Here is a 9928-nt window from a genome sequence, read left to right as displayed (position 1 = left end):
TCTTTTAACATGTCAGAATCATTAGTTGTTTCTGGAAGAGGACTGGCATGGGGTAGCAAAAAGAGCATCAGGCCAGAACTCAAAAGGTAATGACAAGTCATTTGTGTAAAGTGCTTTACAGTCTATAAGGTGCTTTTAAAAAAGGTTGGGCTTCAGGGTATAGTAGGTATTAGCATTTCATGTCACAGATATGGAGACTGAAGTACAGAAAGCTCGAGTATGCATAAGAATGTCTATGCTTTGCATGCTGTGGGGGGTGTGGAGAAATTAGAAACTTGTGATGAACACTCAGGAGAGACTCAGTGCACTTCACTTACAGCATGTCAAAGAAATAGAGGCATGGGTCTCACATGGGGATGGAAGATACACCTTTTGCTTGGTGATAGTCACTAGACTTGAAACTTGGGCTGCAAAAATTCTCAAAATTTGCTTAGGAGGAAGCTACAAAGAGTGACATTATGAAAAACTGCTTAATATGCCTTTAGGCAACCGCAAAGTTCCTTTAAAGAGATACTTCTTGGAAAATAAGGACAATGGTTATGCCAGTTATTTGCGCATTTGCTCTCCACTCCATTCCCTGCTCTTCTCTGCCTTGCTGTCTGTTGCAGGGAACTACAGTTCCCAGGCTCCCTTCTCTTTCAGTTTGAAAAGAGGTTTGGCTAATGAGTGGCACCGGCAAAGACTAGAGGGCAGGAGGAGGGGGTCCAGGGCATCTCTCCTGTCTTTCTTCTTTGGGCAGCTTCTCTGGCAGCAACCGAGTCTCTGCCATGGCTTCAGTTCTCACTCAACAGACCCACCATTGTTCCAGGTTCTGCCAGGTGGTTCCACCTCTTCCCTTTGTCCCTCCAATTTAGGGGTGGTGTTAGCTTCCTGGTTGTTGCTAATCTCTGAGTTGCTTCTCTGCCTTTCTCTGTTGACTCCTAAGCTCTTCCATTATCTGTATAATCAATTCCCTTTATTAAATAAGCAATGGGGGGAGGACTCCTTATTCAATAAGTGGTACTGGGATAACTAGCTAGCCATATGCAGAATAAAACTGGACACCTACCTTTCACCATACACAAAAATTAACTCAAGATGGATTAAAGATTTAAATGTAAAACCTTAAACTATAAGAATCCTAGAAGATAACCTAGGAAACACCATTCTGAACATGGGCCTTGGGAAAGAATTTATGACTAAGTCCTCAAAGGTAATTGCAACAAAAACAAAAATTGACAAGTGGGACTCAATTAAACTAAAGAGCTGCTGCACAGCAAAAGAAATTACCAACAGAGCAAACAGACAGCCTATAGAATGGGAGAAAATATTTGTAAACTATGCATCCGACAAAGGTCTGATCTCCAGAATCTAGAAGTAACCTAAATAATTATAATTGAATAAGCAAAAAACAACCTCATTAAAAAATAGGCAAAAGACATGGACAGGTACTTTCAAAAGAAGACATACAAATGGCCAACAAACATGAAAAAAATCATCATCACTAATCGTCAGAGAAATGAAAATCAGAACCACAATGAGATACCATCTCACACCAGTCTGACTGGTTACTATAAAAAAGTCAAAAAAACAACAACAGATGTTGGCGAGGTTGTAGAGAAAAGGGAACACATACCCTGTTGATGAGAATGTAAATTAGTTTAGCCACTATGTAAAGCAGTTTGAAGATTTCTCAAAGAGCTTAAAACAGAACTACTGTTTGACCCAGGAATCCCATTACTGGGTATATATTCAAAAGCAAACAAACCATTCTACGAAGAAGACACATGCACTCACATGTTCATCACAGCACTACTCACAATAGAAAGGCATGGAATCAATCTAGGTGCCCATCAATGGTGGTTTGGACAAAGAAAACGATGTACATATACACTGTGGAATACTATGCAGCCATAAACAAGGATGAAATCATGTCCTTTGCAGCAACATGAATGCAGCTGGGGGCCATTATCCTAAGTGAATTAACGCAGGAACAGAAAACCAAATACTGCATTTTCTCACTTATAAGTGGGAGCTAAACATCAGGTACTCATGGACATAAAGATGGCAACAACAGACATTAGAAACTACTAGAGTAGGCAGGGAGGGTGGCAAGGCTTGAAAAACTAACTGTTGAATATTATGCTCAAGTACCTGAGTAAAGGGATCATATGTACCCCAAACCTCAGCATCATACAATATACCCAGTTACCAAATTGCACATGCGCCTCAGGAATCTAAAATAAAAGTTGAAAAAGAAAAAAAAAATCTAGAGTAGTACCTTCTTTCTGATTGGATCTTGGCTGATACAATACCTAGTGTTTATCGAGTAATTAGCATGTACTAGACAGTGCTCTGGATTTTTTTATATCACCTCACTTAATTCTTATGATTCATAGAACCCTATAAGTAGGCATTATGCTTAATTGCCCCAGTTTACAGATGAGAAATGAGACACCTGCAGCACTAAGGCATGATGTATTGAGCTCAAGATCAAACAACAGAGCAACTGTTGTGGGACTGAGAACCAGGTGCTCAGGTTGACCACTGTACCACGCTGCCTCTTGGTCACAGCTTCAGAAAGCAGCTGAAAGAGTTCAGCTGCTCCGCACTTTCACTCAAGGGCTTTGCCTTGCCCTCTAGAGGTGACATGGACTCACGTGGAGCTGCACAGTGTGTCTTTAAACCTTTAAAACAGTTAGGGGTTTTAATTTTATCTTTCCATTTCTGATTTAAAAAGTAGTATGAATTCATAGCAGAGATTTCAGAATCACTCATAATAACCATCTTGTAGCAACCATTATTAATATCTGGGCATTTTTCCTCAGGTTTTATTTTGTATGGGAAAACTATCCTGGAAACTGTTTTTTGCATAATGTGATTTTAAAAGAGAAAGTTGACTGTGATCAGGGAGTATGCCTTGCGAATATAAGCATCTGAAAAGAGAAACTAATGTAGAATAAAAATGTTGTGCTCTATTGACTACATTGCCCTGAAAGTTCGCTAGCATGAGACACTGTAGATATTTGCGCAGGTAGAACTAAGGTTAAAGAGGAAGTGTAAAATCAGCAAAACTCAGGCTCTGTGCATACCCTGGAAATGTGCCTACTAAATCTTATTCAGTATGTGTCAGCCTCCTTACATTTTGGTTTTCCCAGAAGATGACTTTGGGATGAAATATTGGAGCTCTTTCGACTGGAACAAAACATTCTCTATTTGTTATACCAATAATGCTTTAACTTCTTGCATTTTACTAGTCTTCTCCACCTGAATTCTCCCTATCCACCTAAAAAAGCAAAACCCAGCAATAATTCAAACCCTCGGAGGTACATTATGAAAAACATGTGCAGCAGAATGGCTGTATGCTAAGGTAGGCACCCAGGGATGAAATCCCAAGTTTTATTCCCTGAACTCTCTCTGCTACTCTGTCACATGGCAGGTGGTTAACTCCACCTTTACCATGCTTCAATGTTTCCAATGAAGGAGAGGCAAGTGGGTGATATATCTGGCAGGTACTTTCATAAAGGCATTGTGAGATCGTAGAGGCTACAGGAGGAACTCTGCTTAACACCTATTGTGCCCTATTTCAGGTTGGGCTCAGAGTTTAAGAGTCCTAGCAGTGAACGATGACTAAGACGCAGTGACTTGGGATGCTTTCATAAGCTTAAAGGTTTGACGCGCATTTTTTTTTTCTAAATTGCAAATGTTTGTGTCTATTCATCAGTCTTGAAAACTTCCTGGGACCTGTCATTGTACATAGGTAGATTTTCTCTCTGTCCTACAATTTTTAACTTCCGCTATAATTACTTTGTTTACTCACCCTCCCCTGCAAGGACTCTCCTAACAATTACTTTGCTATAATGTTTAAGATAATGAAGGTGATAAAGGCAGTCAGAGGAAACTGGCTGGCTGGGGTATGGAGTGGATTCTCAGCCAGTAACATGAAGAAATGGTACAGCTATTTGCTCTTCCATAAGGAGAAGGAAAGGAGGAGGATGAATGGGAACAGGGCGCAAAGGCATCATGGAAACCTGCAAGTGAGAGTTGGAGGAGGCATCTATCTGACCTGGAGATAACTAAAAGAGACTGATCATGACAGCAGTATGCATTGTTCCAGGAGTCTCTTTAATTGAAATGATGAGAGTAGGCCTGGAAAATGGAAGGAACCAGCTGCAGTCTCTTTGTGGCAAATAAAGATCCTATGAGGAGGCGTATTTAAGCCTGCCACCAAGGAACTGGAACGAAGAAAGGTCTTGATTCTGGCTTTGACTGTATTAGTGTACTGTAATCTCTGGCACTAAATCAAAAAGCCTTTGGAGAGAACATGCCTCCAAATAAAACAATTTTATCATTCTCTGGGGTAGTGGGGGAGGATGCAAGAACCTACTACTTTGTTAGACCAGAATCTCATGAAACAAGGACAGCACTCAGGACGGTCCCTCTGAATGAATGAAATGTAAAGAAACAGTTTCTTAAACCCCACGATTCCTGTTTTTGAGTTATTAGCACGTTTTTTGAGGTTCTTTATAATTTCATGTTCAACTTTGTTTTGCATTATGGAAACAAATACATTTTTATATCCGCTACTATTTTGTTTGTCTGTAGCGTTCTTTTCATGGTTGTTCCCGGGTGATTGTGTTATTTGCAGATGTATTATGTCTGGCATAATGGGCATCTAATGTTTGGGAGACCAAGAACTCCCTTTCCTCCATTCTCTTCATTAGGGGTCAGCATGCCTCTGTGACAGAGACTGTACATGTCCACCAAAACCTGTTTTCTCTTCCTCCTGGGCATCACGTGGAGACGAGCCACCTGATCAGGACTGTGTCATGAGTGAAAAATAAATTTTGACTATGTTAAGCCACAGAGAGCTAGGGATTTATCCATTTGCAGTAATTAGTATTACCTTTACTTAAACACATTTTATTTTGGGAACTGCTTTTCTCCATTCTTGTAGATTCAGCAGGCAAAGCCATGTTTTTAAAGTCCATGTCTAAACCCCATTCCCACATATACTTTATTGATTCGGGGTGGTTCACTGACCCAAGCTGAGCCAAACAAATAGAATTTTAAAATTCTAACCAAGAAAGACAGTCAGTTTCTCTCTAGCAGTGGAATATGTAAGATATTAAACTTAGAAACCATCAAGAGAACCAGTCTAAAAGTGAGAGAAAGTAAAGATGAAAAAAGGAGATGGGCAGGAAGGAGGAAGACAGGAAAGAAGAGAAATGGGGGCAGGAAGAGAGACAGATTTTCCTTTTGAGTCTCTGAATCTTCTTGCCCTTTTGTCCAGTTATCTGTCTGCCCTTCCCACGGTTTAGATGTGATAGTAACTAATAACTTTCCAATATATTCCCATTTGTCGCCTAAGCTAGTTTAGGTTGGTTTCTGCAATTCATGACCAAAAGAGTCACAACCAATACATGTCGTAAGAGTTACTTATTATATTGTAATATAGTGTTGAAGTCCATCATGATAGATATCCAGATAGTCCATCTCCAATAAGTATATATGACAATCAAGGAAATATAGAAGCAAGAATATAGAAACAGCAGGTTTTTATGTTCAAAAGCTTATAATCTAGTTTGGAAAATAAATACTATATAAACCAATGCCAGAATCCATGGTACAAAAAAAAAAAAAAAAAAAAAGAAAGAAAAAAAAGACTGCAGGGGAATTGTTAGGTATTTGGCATAGAATCTAACTATCTTGCACAGGGAAAGAGGACTTGGTAGAGTCATTGGGAACCGCTTGAGGAGAAAGGCTTGACTGAAGTATTTCTCTCACCTATGATATCAACAGTTGAAAATGTTTTTAAGTAATGGGAGAAAAAGGTTAGTAAAATCTAATTTTTAAAAAATGTTGAAAGCACATAAATATATATTTTAAAATGACCTAATCAACAATTTATAGAGCCATGTCTAGGGGCACTCATCAGTCAGCAAAGAACAAGATTTCATTTCCACTATTCTTTGCTTTGTTCTTTAAGTTTCAGAAATACTGAGCTGCTGAGGGTTCTCTTGTCCAGACACACGTTGCCAGCTCAGCCTACTTTTTTTGTGTTAGGAGGTGCCTTCCAACCACAGTAGCTGCTGAAGAGACAGGTCCAAATGCCATGCTCACAGTGGACTCTTCTGGCCACAGCTGATTGGGCCAGAAGTGATCACCTGACCTGAGCCAAACTAATCACATGACCTTCCTCTATGTAGTTTGAACTAGGAGAGGTGGAAGTGTTAAGGCTGTGAAATTAGGGCTAATGCTATTTCCAGGTAGCCCAATCCATAAAGTCACAATTATGAGAATAGACAGGTAGAGGAAATGAAGTACCAGAAAGGAGAATGAGGCAGACGTTCAGGTTGAAGTGGACATGGGAGGTTGTGTGGTGCTAGTTCTTGGCCTTACTACCTGAAATTGGTTTCCTTACTATTCCCTTCAATACTAACAGTAAACTTACTTTTTACTTGAGCTTCTTAGAGCTGGTGTCTGCTTCTCATAGACAGACAATCCCAGATCAGAGTGTTCCCAAATATTAATACAATGTGTTTTGTTCCTGTGCATGCATTTCTCCTGCCTGCAGTAACTCTGCACATTCTGTTCTCCAGCTCACTCTGTTCATTTCTGAAAACCCAGCTCAGCAGTCAGTCCCCTTCCGTGGAGAGCTTCAAGTTATTTATCGAAGAATAGATAGCTCATAGTAAGGAAGCAGAGGGACTTTCAGTTAGGGGAGGGTAATGGGAGCCAAGCAACAGAGAAGGGGTGTGTACAGGAACAGGGCAAAGAGAAGGATCAAAGCAGAGGCTTGTTTATGTTAGAGAATACAGGGGACAGCAAACTTCAAGTACTTCTGCAGGACAGATATTTGTGATGTTGGCGCCATTTTGTCTGAAGGCGAAGGGCTCACCACGTACTGGATACCACGGAGAGGTCACACTGTAATTTATCCCAGCCAAGAAAGAAGCTGTAGCTATTTCCAGGTATCAGTAATAACCCATTTCTGTAGCACTGCGAGGTTCAGCTCAAGACAGAGGACCACCCAGACGTACCACAAATGTTTCTGCTAGAATTCAAATAAATCACATTTGCAGACACTATAGTGCTTCACATCAGGGGTGAGAAGGGTATGTGCAAAATAGTGTAAGCTCTGAGGGGCTGGGAGGAGCAGTTCCCCACATTGCCAAGGCGGGCCATAATGAAGACTGTCTTCCTGCTGGGAAGCACCAGAACGCATTTATTGATTGGAGGTGAATGCAGTGAATGTGAAGTTGGGGAGTTTTGCAGTTTAATCCGACATTTGTCACTCTTGGAAGAATGAACAGTTCAAAGTAAAACCTCATCCATATTGATGTGTAAGAAGAACTCTGGGCTAGGAAAAACGGGGCCCATGAGATCAGGACTGGGAGAGCTAAGACAGAGCAAAGGTCTTCCCAGTAGCTGTCCATAACACGCGGACCAAGTTAATTGCCCTGTTGGAAGAATTAAGGAAATGATATACTGAAGCAGCTAATATAATGTCTGGCTCAAAATGGAGATTGAAAAGATGTTGGCTCTCTTCTCCTTTCAGATCAGGATGGTAGGGGAAGCTTTGGAAGCAGACTTCTGACTACTAGAGAAGAAAACAAAACAAAACAAAAAAAACGGGGAAACACAGATGTGTGTTTCTGGTGTGCAGAGAAGTTGAATTTTCCATTTTGGGGAGAGGCTTTTTTTTTGGTGGGGAGGAGGGAGCAAAGATGGAGTGCCTACTTTATTATTATTATTATTATCCCTCAGGTTTGCAGGTGATGGAGAGAATACCAAGACCTAGGCTCCCCGATCTCCCTGCATCCCTGTCATTTTTGGCAATGTCGCTAATCGGCCCAGCAGCCCGAATCCACACGCCCTGGCGTCCAGGCTCTGCAAGGTGCAGCTGGTCTCAGGCCCTGTCTCAGGTAAGTAATGGGCACTTTGGGCTGCAATTTCTGTTCCTGAATAGGCCTCCTATCTCAGAGTCATGCTTCAACAAACACTCAATTAAAAGGAAAAAACCTCTGGGTGATGGAAGGCACCCTATTACTGAGAAGCAGGGGATGTTTACTGAAGAAAGCGACTTCTCCCTAGTTACTAGTAGCCGAGCAAAGATTTATGAGCCAGTTTGTCCCACAGCAATCAAACCTGAAATGTGAAGTTTAAACTGGCGCATTTTTTAAATCAACAAAACAAACTAGGCCATGGGAGTTGCTTAGAATTAGGAATTAGGCAAAGCGGTGGAGTGTTAAGGCCATGGTTAAAAAGGAGCTAGGCCTAGGGTGGTTCTGTTAGCAAAAGACGCTAAATTTAGCACCAGACACCTACAGATGAGAAGTCAATATTATTTTTTATTAAATGTTCACTCACAGCTCATGACCGTGATCTGAAAAAATACATTTTCTTTCCAGAATACAGAAGTAATCAGAATTTATTCACGTGGGCTGACTGAGAGTTTTGACATCAAAGGGCAATCCTGTCTGATTGATACCACTCAAATGGCAATGTTGTTTGAAGAAATGCAGTTAGAGAGATGACAATTTAAAGGCTGTAAGAAGTTACGGGAAAAGTGAGTATAACATTCCATACCGATTTCTGACGTGTGATACTACATGGTGTTGAATTGCCAGAAACTTGTCAATTGGGTTTCCCAGAGATTGAGTATCTGAAAGGAAAGGGAGGAGGAAACGTGGTTTTCAGGCACCTTACAAACACCACAGTAAACTCTTTTTTTCCCCTGGGCTAGTCATTGTGGTAAATGAAGGCTTTGGTTTCTAAGACTCTGTTAATAAACCATAGTCATTTCTTTCATGTGTTTTACTTTGGAAAGGTTTTTTGGCTGGGTGTGGTGGCTCACACCTGTAATCTCAGCACTTTGGGAGGCCGAGGTGGGCAGATCACTGGAATCCAGAACTTAGAGACCAGTCTAGGCAACATAGTGAGACTTGGTCTCTGTGAAAAATACAAAGATTAGCCAGGTGTGGTAGCCAGCATCTGTAATCCCAGCTACTTGGGAGGCTCAGGTGGAAGGATCGCTTCAGCTGTGAGGTTGAGGCTGCAGTGAGCTGTGATGGCACCATTGCATTGTAGCCTGGGTGACTGAGCGAGAGCCTGTCTCAAAAAAACTGAAACAAAAACAAAACCCAAAAAACAAAAAACAAGTCAACAAATAACAGGTTTTTTTTTTTTTTTCCAAACAGGATTCTGTGAATAGAGACTCTCAAGTACTCCTGTATCCTTGGCCCCAAAGAGGGCTCTCCAGACAGAAAGTTGCCTGCATGTCTCGGTGCTTGAGAATGATATTGCTCTTCACTGCTCTGTCCCCAGAAATCCAGCATTGCCTATGGCATACCTTCGGAGGAAAGCCTTTGGGGTAAAGAAATTACAAAAATGAAGGTGGGGGAGTATTACCATTTGTTACAGTCACTTAAGAATTCTTAACATGTTTTTGTCATTGGCTAAAAACAAAACAAGGTAATACGCGACACCTGTGAGCATGCTAAAACTAAGAGGCACAGCTGCCCCGCCGTTAAAGCAAGCAGGTTACGCAGCAGGGGCATTCCTGTGGGTGTGCGGCCTGGGAGACTAACAGAGAAGAATCACCCAGGAGGTAAAACAGCATGGCATTCAGTGAGCAAGAGGTACAGAAGTCTAGGGTGAAATTGCCAGTGAAACAGTCTTCTCAGAATGCCAGGATTTTAGAGAGCACAGCTGGGAAGTTACTGCGGGATGGAGAACCCATCAGCCTCTCTCGTTGTCTGTCTCTTTCCTTCCTGACTTTCTTGCATCAGTCATCAGTGCCACACTGGGTGCTGGGCTTGGGGGGATAAAATGGGGAACATACACACCCAGTTTCTGTCCTTAGCAGGCTTAGAGTAGAATGGGGAAGAGAGATAAACCTAAGTAAATAGCATACAAATAAAATAATTGCCAACTGTGATAAAGG

General features: G+C 41.4%; 1 long non-coding RNA gene across 2 annotated transcripts; it reads left to right on the top strand.

Moving 5' to 3' along the window:
• Positions 1–3581: 3581 nt before the first annotated feature.
• Positions 3582–9377, top strand: LOC105485433 (uncharacterized). 2 transcript variants are annotated; one of them, XR_989571.2, is made up of 4 exons: positions 3582–3649; positions 7750–7907; positions 8394–8551; positions 9183–9377. It is a non-coding gene; the product is annotated as an uncharacterized lncRNA (long non-coding RNA). The 2 variants fall into 2 exon arrangements; XR_989570.2 differs by lacking the exon at positions 3582–3649 and adding an exon at positions 6933–6953.
• Positions 9378–9928: the final 551 nt, after the last annotated feature.

This window comes from Macaca nemestrina, chromosome 1 (assembly GCF_043159975.1).
Source record: "Macaca nemestrina isolate mMacNem1 chromosome 1, mMacNem.hap1, whole genome shotgun sequence".
NCBI classification, from domain to species: domain Eukaryota; kingdom Metazoa; phylum Chordata; class Mammalia; order Primates; family Cercopithecidae; genus Macaca; species Macaca nemestrina.
The sequence above is the reverse complement of the archived record's forward strand: the minus strand, read 5'-3'. Positions and strand labels throughout refer to the sequence as shown.